A 15407-nucleotide genomic window follows, 5' to 3' on the forward strand; every position below is an offset into this window, starting at 1 on the left:
TGCCATGTTAGCAAAGTACCAGCCTTGCTTCCCTCAGGAACGTGAATCTGGGACCCCTGATGGATATGCCTGAGCCCTCCCTCCCTCGGGCTCCTCCCTAGCCATCCCTGGTCCAGTTTGGATGACCCTGCCTCTCACACTGAGGAAAACAGTCTAACGGATCTGATTCAGACAGCTTTCTTCTTCTTCTTCTTGCTTATATGGCTGATCTTGCCTTCGTCCTTGGAAGTTAGATGTTTCAGGAGAATCTGAGAGCAGATCTTCCTTCAAGTTCTCCTGACCCTGCTGGGCCCTTTATTCACATGCGTCCTCAGCTCAGCAAAACTGGCTTCACTTGATGAGGAAACCACCACCCACAGAGTCACTGGCCCCCAGTTGTCACAAACTCTGATGCCCCTGACTCCAAGGTTCCTTGTGTTTTTCACCATATCCCCTTAATGTCTTCTTGTGGGGTTTGTGAAGGTGAACAGGCTCTTTAGCTAACTGGGGTGCTGTTTTTGGAACGTAGGTACACTGTGTTTTAAGCATCTATGATGCTTCGAGAGGCTTTGAGGCTTCGAGAGGCTTTGAGTGTATTTTACGCCATGGTGGTGGTCCTGTGTCTCAGCGCTTACAGAAGAAAGGAAAGTGGATTTTGATCTTAAATCAAGAGTCGGACTCTCAACCAGCTGAGCCATCCAGGCGCCCCCACCCTATCATCTTAAAAGTAAAATTTAAATGGTAGAACCTCATCTCACCTACAGTGGGAAAGCCAGCATCCTTCCCGATACTATCTTCAAAAAGGCCTTCACGGTAGGTTGGAGAACCAGGGTTGGTGATTGATTCAGGCTAACCGGGGGCCACCCCTTGAAACAGGATGGAGTACAGGCTGTGGCGGAGAAAGAGGTGTGGGCAATGATCCATTAAAAAGCACTGTGGTTGAGCCAGCTCTCCGAGGGCCACCAGCACCAAGATCTGCCCCGCGACGATGTCTTCCATTAAGATTAAGTGCGTTTTGGGGGCACCTGGGTGGCTCGGTCGATGGAGCCTGATCGATGGATCAGGTCACGATCTCACAGTTCGTGGGTTCGAGCCCCGCCTCAGGCTCTGTGCTGACCGCTTGCTGGGAGCCTGGAACCTGCTTCAGATTCTGTGTCTCCTTCTCTCTCTGCCCCTCCCCCCGCTGACGCTTCGTCTCACTCTGTTTCTCAAAAATAAATAAATGTAAAAAAAAAAAAAAAGATTAAGTGTGTTTTGCCCGGGTACGGCCGGTACGACCAATCTCCAGGGCGGGAGGAGACATCCAACGCTCTGGTCTTTGTAGAGGTTTCTGCAAAAGAGTTTTGCTGGTGGGACTCGCTCAGCAAGCAAGCATAGCAAGTGATCGTGGATGTCCTGTCAGCTCTGTGGCCCTCCGCCAGTCGGGGGGCTATACGGCCACAGTCGGAACAAAGTTCTGTGCTTTGAACTGGGAAGATCAGTCAGCAGTTGTCCTGACCGCGCAGTCAAGACAAGAACAGCAAGGTGGATCCTGATGGGAGACATTTAGCTGGCACCGTGGCGGAGGAAACAGCCCCAGAAGTTCTGGATGGCACCAGGGGCCCCTGTAGCCCCTCCTTCCTGATCGTGGGAAAGTCCTTGGGCCACGTGGACATCTCCAACGGATTGGATGGATCCCTGGACCATAAAATCTTCTATCACATTGGCAGCCTGTCCTCCGTGGATGCCTTTGACTGTGACCTGCAGACAGGAAAGATCTCCAACCGCAGAAGCATTTACAAGCTGGAAGGAGAGCAAATTCCAGATGGGATGTGTATGGATGCTGAGAGGGAGCTCTGGGTGGCCTGTTACCATTGGAGGAAGAGTGATCCGCATAGATCCTGAGACAGGGGAAAGACTCCAAATCCTGAGGTTGGCCTGTTGATAAAACAACGTGCTGCTCCGGAAGGAGGGACTAGTCTGAAATGTAGGCGACCTGTGCCGGGATGGAATGGACCCCGAGGGTCTATTGCAGCAGCCGGAAGCTGGTGGGATTTTCAAGATAACTGGCCCGGGGGGTCAGAGGAACTCCTCCCTATCCCTAGGCAGGCTTTCTTTCTTACTGGAGGAAATTTTTCTCTCTTTTTTTTAATGGTTCTTTTTGAGAGAGCAGGGGAGGGGCAGAGAGAAAAGGGGGACAGAAGATCTGAAGCAGGCTCTGTGCTAACAGCAGGGAGCCGGGTACGGGGCTCGAACCCACAAACCATGAGATCGTGACCTGAAACAAAGTCGGAGGCTTAACCAACTGAGCCACGCAGGCACCCTGAACTAGAGGAACTTTTGAAAATATGTAGAAAAGTCTACAGCCGAGGGCACCCGGGTGGCTCAGTCCGTTGAGGGTCTGACTTCGGCTCGGGTCTGACCTCACCATTTGTGAGTTCACGCAACAAACCTTTGACACGTGTGCTCAGCGGAAGCCCGTGTTCCTGTCCAAGAGAGCAGGGGACTACTTGTTGCCACCTTGGGCTGGGAGCACTGCCCCCTCAGGTGCAGCCACACATACCTCGACGGGTAATTCCTCCCTGCCCCACTCACCGTGGCCTGACGCAGCACCCTGAGATCTTAGGTCCAGTTGGCCATCGCACAAACGTGTGGCCACAATCCCTTATGACCATGACCAGCAAACTCCAGGCAAGGCCAGAGGCTGACACCTGGGCCGGCTGCTGCCACGACATGAGCTCAGGGCGTTGGTCACTCATAGAGCCGCGCCTTGCTCAGCCACAAAGGAGCTCAAGCCCCCCAACCTGGCCAGGAGCTCCGACTCAGGGCTCCCCGGGGGTGCAGGGCACAGCTGGTCTGGGGCTGGATTTGGAGGCTAAAAGGAGACACCCTAGGTTCTGGTTTGGGACAGCCTAAGCCAAGCGAACTCAGTTCCCCGCGAAAGGAGACCTTTGGACTCTGAAAGAGGCAACATCGCCGAGGGGAAGGAGCCCCCAGTCTGTAAATCAGAAGACCTGGGTTCTAGCCTTGCCATTGCCATTTCCTGGCTGCGTGACCACAGACCAGCCACCTCACCTTGAATTTTAATGTTCTTGCACTAAACGATGAGAATTAATTCTGAGCGGGTCTATTTCCATAAACTTATTGAAAGGGTCAAAGGGAAAAATGTGTGTAAAAGCACGGCGTGAACTCTATTGAAGGAGGCCACTGTGAGCCATTCTCCTCCTTAGAGATTATCTAGAATGCTCTGCGCACCCTTTATGACTATCGAGGTAAACGGTCCTCTCTTTTCTTTCTTTCTTGAACATCTTCAGTGATGGGGACCTCATGATTTGTATCGGTTTCCCGGGCTGCTGTAACCAGTTGCCAAATCTTAGTGGTTTAAACAACACAAATGTTTAGGTGCCTGGGTGGCTCAGTCGGTTAAGCATCAGACTTTGGCTCAGGTCATGATCTCCCAGTCCATGGGTTTGAGCCCAGCATCTGGCTCTTTTGCTGATAGCCCAGAGCCTGAGTCTGCTTTGGATTCTGTGTCTCCCTCTCTGTCTGATCCTCTTCTGCTCATGCTCGCTCTCTCTCTCTCTCAAAAATAAATAAACGTTAAAAAAATTATAAACAACGCAAATGTACTGGGGCGCCTGGGTGGCTCAGTCAGTTGAGCATCTGGGCTCAGGTCATGATCTCGTGGTTCGTGGGTTCGAGCCCCACAGTTGGGCTCTGTGCTGACAGCTCAGAGGCTGCAGCCTGCTTCGGATTCTGTATCTCCCTCTCTCTCTGCCCCTGCACTGCTCACACACTGGTTTTCTCTCTCTCAAAAATAAAAGTAGACATTAAAAAAAGAAGAAGAAGAAGAGGGAGGTTCTTCACTATACTGAGACATGATATAAAATCACACACCATGGGGCGCCTGGGTGGCGCAGTCGGTTAAGCGTCCGACTTCAGCCAGGTCACGATCTCGCGGTCCGGGAGTTCAAGCCCCGCGTCGGGCTCTGGGCTGATGGCTCAGAGCCTGGAGCCTGTTTCCGATTCTGTGTCTCCCTCTCTCTCTGCCCCTCCCCCGTTCATGCTCTGTCTCTCTCTGTCCCAAAAATAAAAAAAATAATAATAATAATAAACGTTGAAAAAAAATAAATAAAATCACACACCACAGTCCTAATTCTGCTGACTTCTCTGTTTGCCTGTTTCTCTGTTTGCCACGTGATAGCTCTGGAATAATCTGAGATAAGCATATCTTTTCTGTCCCCACCAAAATTCACAGGTTGAAGCTCTGTGACTGTATTTGGAGGTAGGGCCCTTAGGAAGTCATTAAAGTGGGGTGCCTCAGTGGCTCAGTCGTTCAAGCGTCCAAGTCTGGATTTCGGCTCAGGTCAGGTTCGTGAGATCGAGCCCTGTGTTGGCTCATGGAGCCTGCTTGAGATTCTCTCTCTTCCTCTCTCTCTTCCCCTCCCCCACTCTCTCTCTCTCTCTCTCTCAAATAAATAAATTTTTCTTTAAAGAAAAGGAAGTAATTAAAGTTAAATGAGTTCATAAAGGTGGGGTCCTTTATTTTATTTTATTTTATTTTTAATGTTTTTATTTATTTATTTTTTATTTATTTTATTTATTTATTTATTTATTTTTTCCAACGTTTATTCATTTTTGGGACAGAGAGAGACAGAGCATGAACGGGGGAGGGGCAGAGAGAGAGGGAGACACAGAATCGGAAACAGGCTCCAGGCTCTGAGCCACCAGCCCAGAGCCTGACGCGGGGCTCGAACTCACAGACCGCGAGATCGTGACCTGGCTGAAGTCGGACGCTTAACCGACTGCGCCACCCAGGCGCCCCTGTTTTTATTTATTTTTGAGACAGAGAGACACAGAGTGTGAGCGGGGAAGGTGAGATCGTGACCTGAGCTGAAGTCGGACGCTTAACCAACTGAGCCACCCAGGCGCCCCTAAAGGTGGGGTCCTAATCTGACTGGGGCCCTTATAAGAAGGTCACATGCATCAGAGGAAAGGTCGTGTGAGGACACAGCAAGATGGCCACCATCTAAAAGCCACGAAGAGGGTCCTCACCAGGAGATGAGTCAGCCGACACCAGGTCTGGGGCTTCCAGCATCCAGAACTGAGAGAAAATAAATTTCTGGTTTTAAGACTCCCAGTCTATGGTGTTTTGTTATGGCAGCCCGAGCTGACTAATACAACCACCGTAAAAATGGCACATCATTACCCATAAGTTGATAGGATGGCATTTTCTGTTTTGTAATAGCATTAGCCACTGCCGTATTCCGGAGCGCAGCTAAGTGCTTTCATCCATAGCCTCGTCATCCTCACAGCAATCCTAGAGGGGTTATGAGTTTCCTTAGATGGGGTAATCTAGGTTCGATGGCTAAGTAACTTGTCCAAGGGTAAGCGGCCACTAAGGGGGCAGAAAGGGGACTGCAGATGATTTCTGCTTGACTCCAGGGACAGCGGGGAAAATAAAAGGTCATAATTTAATACCAGATCATTAAGAGACAGGAGTACCCAGCAAACGCATTGTTTGACCCCAGGAACAAAACACGATAAATGCACAAGTTCCGTACCTTTCAGATGTGGGGGCTCAGAAAGGGCGTCTATCATCTCTAAGTTGTCAGGAGCAGCCTCGATCCAAGAGTTTGTGAAATTTCTACATTTATAGTGATTCCGGTACTTTTGTTTTCTAAGATGCCTCAAATCTATTTAATCTAGGATGGTAGGGCCGACGGGCCTGCCAGTCACCTGGAGATCTTCCGAAATGCAGACCGGGGCGGGTCTGAGGCCGCATTTGGACTTGTCGAAAAGACTGGGCTGCAGAGGACCACGAGGGGGTAACAAGGTCGGAGAGACCTAAGTGCCGAGAGTGCTAATGCCGGGTGGGTTGTGATGAGTAGCCACTGAAATCCTTGCGTTCAACACCCTGGATAACTAGGTCTCAGAGGGTGACGAACTAGCCCAAGATCCTAGGGAATTTAGAGCGAGAGCTGGAAAGTCAGGATCCTTAGACTAATCAGAATATAAAAAGAGCATTGTCCAATATCACCCAAGCCAGACCAAACCAAAAAAACAAAAACAAAACAACAAAAAAACACAAACAGAAACAAAAAAACCCACAAAGAACCCCCAGACCCTATTATTCCTTATTATCATTCACTGGTAAGAAAACTGAGGCCAATGTAAAAGCAATTGGCCAAACTAGGATTTGAGTATAATACGTCTAACTTCAAAGCTTATTCCTTCCACTAAGACACACACATTTTGTCTATTTCAAAGCATCTGAGACCAGACATCATGCATGACCTTCCAAAAGCAAAGGACTCAAGCCTCAATCAACCAAAAACTATCCCTGTTTTTCAAAATTAAAAAAACAATTAGGTGTGTTTCAAATATTTTCATTTTTCTCACCTTCAAATTCTATTTATAGGACTTGCTAAACATGGAATTTGAAGAGTTACAAAGTATCTCAGTGAGAAAAGTGAGACAATTAAATAGAATATGGAGGCATGTGATGCTTCTAATATGTAATATAAACAACTAAAAATAATACAAAGCATATAAAACAGAAATACTACCCGCTCTCTGTGCTCCTATCCTAGCTGTGTAGTAATGAAGTCATTTGGGAAAATTTCTTTTCATCCCTTTGCATAGATGCCATCTGTGAGTTGGTCTGGAGGCTTCCGTTGGGTTGGCTTGGATCAGTGATTTCTGGCCCAGCTCTCCCAGGGAGGGGAGAGAGAGAGAGGGAGACACAGAACCCGAAGCAGGCTCCAGGCTCTGAGCCATCAGCGCAGACCCCGACGTGGGACTTGAACCCACAAACCATGAGATCATGACCTGAGCTGAAGTCAGCAGCTTAACCGACTGAGCCAACCAGTTGGGTGTAACAGCTTCTGAAGTGCAGAATAAAGAAGCAATCTGAGCATTGCAAGCTCTGTTATCAGAACTTGTAATGCAGGGGTGCCTGTGGACTCCTGATTTCAGCTCACAGTTTGTGGGATCGAGCCCCACATCTGGCTCTGTGCCGACAGTGTGGAACCTGCTTGGGATCCTCTCTCCCTCTCTCTTTCTTTAAAAAAAAAAATATTTTTTTAAACATTTGTTTGTTTTTTTGAGAGAGGTAGAGACAGAGTGCAAGCGGAGGAGGGGCAGAGAGAGAGGGAGACACAGAATCCGAATCTGAAGCAGGCTCCAGGCTCTGAGCTGTCAGCACAGAGCCCGATGTGGGGCTCGAACTTGTGAACTGTGAGATCATGACCTGAGCCCAAGTACGCTGCTTAACCCACAGAGCCACGCGGGTGCCCTCTCCTCTCTCCCCTCCCCCCCCCCCCCCCCGCCCCCCTTGCATGTGCACAAGCACGCCTGGGTGTCCTCTATCTCAAAATAAATAAACATTAAAACACACACACAACTTGTAATACATCTGTGTTGTTTGCATCAGCGCTGCGCATTAATATGAATCATAGTGATAAATGAATCCCCAAGAAAAATGAACCAGACCCCTAAGGTCTCAGGAATTAAGCCGTTTTCATTTTCAACGTACATTTGCGTTTTCGTGGAGAGAAGTATGACAGGGTCGTAAATAAAAGACTTTCAGCACGAGAGTATATCACATTATCCTACATCTGCAGGGAGAAGAATGGAAATGCAAAGAGAAAAAGGGAAACGTGCAAAATTTCTAACTGGTGAGCAAGAACCTGTTCTTGCATTTTTAAAATGCACCATAGTACCGAATCATGGCGGTGTTTATGCTTCACGGGCTATATTTAAAAATGATGTACCTGCTTAATTTAACACGGTACTATTTATAACATGCCCGCTCTTGCAACGACTTTACATGATAATAAAAGCGTTAGATGCCCAGCTGAAAATGTGCAAGGGGTGCCTCGCTTTCCAGAAAAAATATGTAAGGGTGCTCAAACAAAAAAAGCTTAGTACTCCCCACGTTAGAGGGAAAAAAGAAGTTCCAAGTTCACCGCCCAGTTTTTCCTTGGGCTTGCCACTTGCGCCCTCTGCTGGTGAGCTATGTCCCTAAGAAGGCGGCCGGTCTCTGTGGTCTCTGCGTTCCCAGCGATGGTGAAAATCTCCCGCCCTGGGGGCCCTGACAAGAGCCAGGCTGCCTGCGGTTGCCACCGCGGCCCAAGGGGTGAGGATTTGCACGATCTGTTCACGGCACACAGAACACGAAATCACAGGGTCCGATTGGCAGCAGAACGCTCTCGCGTCCAAGTGCTGAACTTATGGGACCTTTCCTTTTACTAATCGATCTAATGAGGAATTTCTGGCCTTGGGTATAGTAATAACGTTGTGATAATAATATTCATATAAATAAATACCCAACACCATTGTCTATAGTGTTTACAATGTGCCAGTCGCCGTTTGAAGCACTCTCCATAAATTCACTCACTGAACCTTCTCATTTCCCCTACGAGGTAGGAACCGTTATGGGTCCCATTTTCCAGATGAGGGTGTTGGGCAGTGAGTGGGGAAACAGACTGTTCAAGTCATACAATTGATCAGAGACGGAGCCAGGATTTAGACCCAAGCTTCCCCCCCCCCCCCCCCCCATACCCCAGCCCCATTTGGTACACTTGCCACGGTGCATTGTGGGAAAATGAGAAACACAGGCACAAAGACAAAACAGAAACCTGTCATCTTGCCGCCCAGAGACGATCACGGCGAATGTTTCAGCGCGTTCCTTTCCAGTCCTGTGCGTGAGTGTGCGAGGGTCTGCCACTCTGTTTGGTACAGGTGAGACCTTCTAGTTCTGCGATGTGCTTAGGACACTCAAAGATATATCCGGGTTTGTCGCCGTCACTTTTGTCCCTGTTCTTCGCCACTGTCAGTTTTGTGTATCCCCGTGGAGATTAAGTAAGCACACGTCGCTCTGTTGCTTTCCGACATTCAGCTTCTAGAGTTCTCCCCACTAAGGGCAGCTCAGGGGAATGAGGGTGTAGGGACCTCTTCACACCTTGCAGAGTGTCCCTGGGCTGAGGTCACCTCTTGCGGAAGCATCAAGTTCAGATGCTTGGGGAGGAAACAGAATGCAGGCTCCCTGCTGAATTCTCAAAGCTTTGGCCACTCGTGATCTGTCTCCCGAAGGAGCAGACTCTGTTGCCCCAGGAATATTCCATCTCTCTGGAGCCAAGGATGATGGGATGCAGTCGTGAGTCCCCTGGAGAGTCCTGCCAGGGTGTCTGAGCCTGGGACCTGCAGACCTGGGGGGGGGGGGCAATGCTTACCAGCATTTGGGACAGAGAGGGTCACCTGGTGGGGGCTGTGAACTTCCACTGAGGCCACAGGTGGGAGTGGCCCTGCAGGGAGGCAGCTGGGGGATAAACGGCCTTTGAGAGACTGAATATACAAATGGACCAAGGCCAGGCCATATATAAAAGTAGAACTCTAGGGGCACCTGGCTGGCTCAGTTGGTAGAGCATGCAACTCTTGACCTCCGGGTCCTGAGTTCGAGCCCCATGTCGGGCACAGGGATTACTTAAGAAAACAAAAACAAAAAACAAAAAACAAAAAACCCCAGTAGAACTGTAACTCCCAATCTGCAGCAGCCCGCCCAGGAAACCAACCCCTCGTGACGGTAACCAGCCCGGGAAGGCAGCCTGCTGTAAGTCGGACTTGTAGAAAGTCAGGCTGCTATCTCCGGTAACGATCCAGTAAGTCAAACAATAACCTCTATGGCAAATAGCCCCAAATGCCCAGGACTTGATTAACAACAGACAGCCTCCCTGATTTGTGTCCCTGCCTCCAACTTAGGACCAGCCAGGGAAAAGCAAATGTTCACCCCTGACCAATCACACGGGATGCCCCGGTTCTAGGTAGCTTCCCCAGCCACTGTAAAGCTCTCCCGGCCACCACCCGCCCGCCTCTGGGTCTCTGCCAACGCACGGTGCTGGTGGCTGACTCCCTTCTATGGCAAGTTCAGAATAAATGGCCTTGGCTTTTCTCGTTTCGCTGGTTTTTGCTTATGTCCATACTCCTTCCTGTCTTCCTCCAGTCGGTCCTCCACATCAGCCAAACTCAGCTAGAAGCCAGAGGGCGAGGGTCACATTGATGGGGTCCACAGAGGAGTCACCTGGAGGGTCCTATGCCGGGTCAGACTCACAGGTGGGCTATAAATGGGCACATAGTAAATGGGACACCCATGGGAGAAGTCATGTTAGGACAAGGTCCGGGACAGTGGGTCATACACACGACATACAGAAGTCACGCGTGGAATCACATGGGGGGCCTCCGGGGACCCCTGTGTGCTCCAACCATCCCCATACAAGCCACCGCCAGGGGCATCCCATCCCAGAGCTCTTGGATATCGATGTCAGAGATTTTGTTCTAGAAACCTGCTCTTTGCTTGACCCGAGTCCTTCAGTCTGTGAGGCTATTTATTGAGTCCTGCCTGCCCAACACCAGGCCCTTATCAACTTTCTGTCCACACGCTTTCTGTATCCTCAAGGAGTACACCATTCATCGATACTAAGAACTTTTTTTTTGACTAGATAATATACTCATATTGTGGCCAAAAAAATCTGAACAACATAAAAGTGAATGTGAAATGTTTTGGTTCCTATGTCTACCCTTTCCACCTTATTCCTTCTAACTGGTCGTTGGTTGATTTTGTTGGTTTCTGTACATTAATTTTGCACCTCACTATCTTACTGACTTCTCTTTTTGTCTTTCATAATTTCCCAGCTGAGGCCTTTAGGTTTTCTGTCATGCAATCATATCATCTGCAAACAGTGGTCATTTTATCTCCTTCTTTGCAGTGTCCATAACTCCAATTTTTTTCCGATTGCCTAAGTGTCTGGTTTTTGTCTTTGCTCTATGACGTAATTTACGTTTTTATTTATTTTTGGGACAGAGAGAGACAGAGCATGAACGGCGGAGGGGCAGAGAGAGAGGGAGACACAGAATCGGAAACAGGCTCCAGGCTCTGAGCCATCAGCCCAGAGCCCGACGCGGGGCTCGAACTCACGGACCGCGAGATCGTGACCTGGCTGAAGTCGGACGCTTAACCGACTGCGCCACCCAGGCGCCCCTATGACGTAATTTACAAGTGGTTTTCTTTTAAGTTTATTTATGTTGAGAGAGAGACAGAGCTCAAGCAGGGAAGGGGAAGAGAGAGAGGGAGACACAGAATCAGATGCAGGCTCCAGGCTCCAAGCTGTCAGCACAGAGCCCGATGCGGGGCCTGAACTCACAAACCGCGAGATCATGACCTGAGCCAAAATCAAGAGTCAGGTGTTAACTGACTGATCCACCCAGACACCCCACAGTGTTTTTAAATATCCTCATTTTAGTGTGCTTTTCCTTGTTGATTTCTAAATTCATCGTAATTCGGTCAGAGAAAGTGACTTGAATGATACCTATGCTTTGGAGTTTGTTGAGATTGACTTCATGGTCGAGAAAGCGATCACTTTTTTTGTTTGTTTGTTTGTTTGTTTGTTTTAATTTTTTTTTTCTTTTAAAAAAAATTTTTTTTTCAACGTTTATTTATTTTTGGGACAGAGAGAGACAGAGCATGAACGGGGGAGGGGCAGACAGAGAGGGAGACACAGAATCGGAAACAGGCTCCAGGCTCTGAGCCATCAGCCCAGAGCCCGACGCGGGGCTCGAACTCACGGACCGCGAGATCGTGACCTGGCTGAAGTCGGATGCTCAACCGACTGTGCCACCCAGGCGCCCCTAAAGCGATCACGTTTATATGAAATGTTTCATGTGAACTCAAGAACATTGTTCTCCATTTGTTGTATGCAGAGTTCTCTCTATATCCCTTTGACCAAACGTGCTTATTATTCAGATCTCGATATCTTTAGCTGATTTTTTTGGACTGCATAATCAATCAATTACCTCTACTCTCTTAGTGATTACCCTACACTTTAATATAACATGGTTTCCGGTTAATAGTATCCTTCCTTTCAAAAAATAGAACCTTTAACGGCTTTACTCCCAGACTAAATTTACTCTGGCTTGCATGTTATTCTTGCCCAGTATTGTACTTCTATTTTGCAAGTCCACACATTTTTGATTTTTAAAAAAATATTTATTTTATTTTTTTTAATTTTTTTTTTAACATTTATTTATTTTTGAGACAGAGAGAGACAGAGCATGAACGGGGGAGGGTCAGAGAGAGAGGGAGACACAGAATCTGAAACAGGCTCCAGGCTCTGAGATGTCAGCGCAGAGCCTGACGTGGGGCTCGAACTCATGGACTGCGAGATCATGACCTGAGCTGACGCTTAACCGACTGAGCCACCCAGGCTCCCCTAAGTAATCTCTCTACCCCACGTGGGGCTTGAGGTTACAACCCCAAGATCAAAAGTTGGCTTCACCAACAGGGCCAGCCAGGTGCCCGAAAATGTCTCTATTCTTGAAAGATAACTTCCCAATCATATAATTCTAGGCTGGCGATTATTTTTATTTTAGTGCTTTGGAATTAATAGTGCACTTCGTCTGGCTTTCATGGTCGCTGCTAAGAATTCAGCTTCAGTCCAGCTCTTACTTTTTTCTTGTAGGTAATTGGTTTTTTTTAATCCCCTGGTTGTTTTTAAAAAAATCTTTCCTCTCGATATTGGGCAGTTTCCTTACTTTGTATGCAGGCATGGATTTTTTTCCTTATCATGCTTAGGAGGCATAGTGCTTCTTGAGAGTGAGGACTCGGGGCGCCTGGGTGGCGCAGTCGGTTGAGCGTCCGACTTCAGCCAGGTCACGATCTCGCGGTCCGTGAGTTCGAGCCCCGCGTCGGGCTCTGGGCTGATGGCTCAGAGCCTGGAGCCTGTTTCCGATTCTGTGTCTCCCTCTCTCTCTGCCCCTCCCCCATTCATGCTCTGTCTCTCTCTGTCCCAAAAATAAATAAATGTTGAAAAAAAAAATTAAAAAAAAAAAAAAGAGTGAGGACTCATGTCTCGTATCAATTCTGAAAAGTTAGTAGCTACCATTTCTCCAAATACTACCGCTCCCCTACCGTCTCTTTATGTCCCTCAGGGAACTCCATTTAGGCTGAGATTAGACATTTTCATTCTATCCTCAATATCGCTTTATTCCCCCCCCCCCATATTTTGTATCTTTTTCTGTTTGCCTTCGGTGTAATTTGTTTAACTCTGCCTTTGTAGTCGTTATCCATTGCTATATGGGAAATTAACCCCAAGACTTGGCATCTTAACATTTATTATTTCACATAGGTTTTCTTTTTTATCTTTTTAATGTTTTTATTTATTTCTGAGACAGAGAGAGACAGAGCATGAGCAGGGGATGGGCAGAGAGAGAGAGAGACACAGAATTCTCAGCAGGCTCCAGGCTCTGAGCCATCAGCACAGAGCCTGACGCGGGGCCTGATCCCACAAGCTGTGAAATCATGACCTGAGCTGAAGTCAGGCCCTCAATCGACTGAGCCACCCAGGCACAACCTATCTCACACAGTTTTTGAGGGTCAGAGAAATTCGAGTGTGGCTTAGCTGCTTGGTTCTGATTCAGGGTCTCGCGTAAAAGTAGAGTTGAAATGCTGGCTGGGGCACACTCATCGAGAACTTGACTGGGGATTACTCATGAGGCTATTGGCTGGAGACTTCAACTCTTCATCAAGTGAACCTCTCTGTAGCACATCATGAGGGTTCTTGCAACCTGGCAACTGGCCAACTGGCTTTCCCAGAGCAAGGGATCCAGAGAGAGGCAAGAAACCACAGTTCTTTTATGACCAAGTGCCCAAACTCACACACCGTAACGTCTTTTTTCCTACTTGTTAGATGAAGGGCATTAAGTTCAGCCCATACTCAAGGGGAAGAGAATTAGGCATCACTTTTTGAAGGGAATGTCAAGATTTACAAACATATTTTGAACCGCCAAAATATTTTATTTCATTCTTATTTTTTAGCTCTGTCTAATCTGCTAGATAACACACCCATGTATTTCTAAAATCGAATATTCACTCTTTCATTTCTGGAATTTTCTTTTTTGGTATTTGAAACATACCAAGTTGTTTTTATTGTCTCTTGTTAATTTCTTAGGCCACTCTTTCGCTTTACTTATTTGTTTGTTTGTTTATATGTTAGAGAGAGAGCATGTTATTGCGGGAGAGGGGCAGAGCGAGAGAGACTGAATCTCAAGCACGCTCCACACTCAGCACAGAGCCCAACACAGGTCTCAATCCCTCGACCCTGGGATCATAACCTGAACTGAAATCAAGAGTTGGACACTCAACCAACCGAGCCACCCAGGCGCCCTAGTCCTTTCGTTTTCAAAAGATTAAACCCACCCATCGTGCATTCTGTATCTGAGAATCCCCATATCCGAAGTCTATGGATCTGACTTTGCTGGTTTTCACGCAGAAGGACTTCTCTTTTGATTTATTTAAAATAAAATGCGAGTGTATTTGGACTGGCACTTTACGTGTGCGAAAAGGAGAAGGCCTGGTTTGAGAATGTATTTCTTTCAGAGAGAATATACCCCTGCCAGCTTGCTGTGGGTCCTAATAACCCAGGAAATTATAAACTAATGTTTTGACTTGCACGTTTGGGTCTCTGCAGGCAGAGTGAATTCCGACCGAAGCCCAGGTTTCCCATTAGACTCCATGGACTCTCTAACCAGATTTAATTAATGTTAACGTTTGGGTATGCTTGTTAAAAAAGAAAAAAGAAAAGTAAGACTCTGTCCTCCATCCCTTCTACTTCCTCATTCCCCAGAAGTAACCACTCTCCTCCAGTGGGTGTGAATAATTCCCATCCACATTCTAATAAGGATACATAGTATCATTAACATATACAGTATGTGTTGAAATATTTAGGCAACTGCTTTTTTTTTCCTGTATGCATCCCTTTACTGGTGGACAGGTAGCACTCTTGTTTTTGTTTTGTTTGTAACCATGAACAAACCGTATCGAGGTGAATACCCAGGCCTTACGGCTGTAGCCAGATCCACCGAGCTTCAGAGCGTGGGGAACATTTGCGGCGGAAAGAGCCGGTCAGGACACGCAAGGAGACACCTGCAGAAGGCACCAGACCTTGGGACAAGGGCCCCCTTTCTGGACGAGAGGCCCCTGCAGGTGTGAATTCAATCTTCCGGCAGGTGGCGTTCCCAGGGGGCCCAAGTGCGTTGGGGAGGGGGAGGGGGAGGAGACGCGGCTTTGCAGAGGCGAGGGTGGGGTGGGTGGAGGATGGGGGTTGGTAACCCCGGGGGCCCGCGATCAACGGAGGCGGGGGGTGGCAGGGCGGCCGCCAGGGCGCAGGGGGGGTCACTCTGAGCTTGTCGCCGCGCCTCCTGTCGGCCGCCGCAAGGAACCTCTGCCTCTCGCAGTCGCATTTATAAACCCCGTATTCGCGATGCGAGGAAAAAGAGCGCGGTTTTCCGCCCGTTGGCAGTGTGACAGCGCTCGCCGGAGGCCGGATTTCTCCCCTCACGGCCTTTGCGGCGCTTCCTGCGGCCCTCCGTGGTTGGAGAGGGAAAAAATGCGACCG

The 15407-nt window shown here is 48.3% G+C and overlaps 1 pseudogene; it reads left to right on the top strand.

Annotated features, from left to right (window-relative positions):
- Positions 1 to 717: 717 nt before the first annotated feature.
- On the top strand, positions 718 to 2063 carry LOC123604218 (annotated as a pseudogene).
- Positions 2064 to 15407: the final 13344 nt, after the last annotated feature.

This window comes from Leopardus geoffroyi, chromosome E1 (genome assembly GCF_018350155.1).
Source record: "Leopardus geoffroyi isolate Oge1 chromosome E1, O.geoffroyi_Oge1_pat1.0, whole genome shotgun sequence".
NCBI classification, from domain to species: Eukaryota; Metazoa; Chordata; class Mammalia; order Carnivora; family Felidae; genus Leopardus; species Leopardus geoffroyi.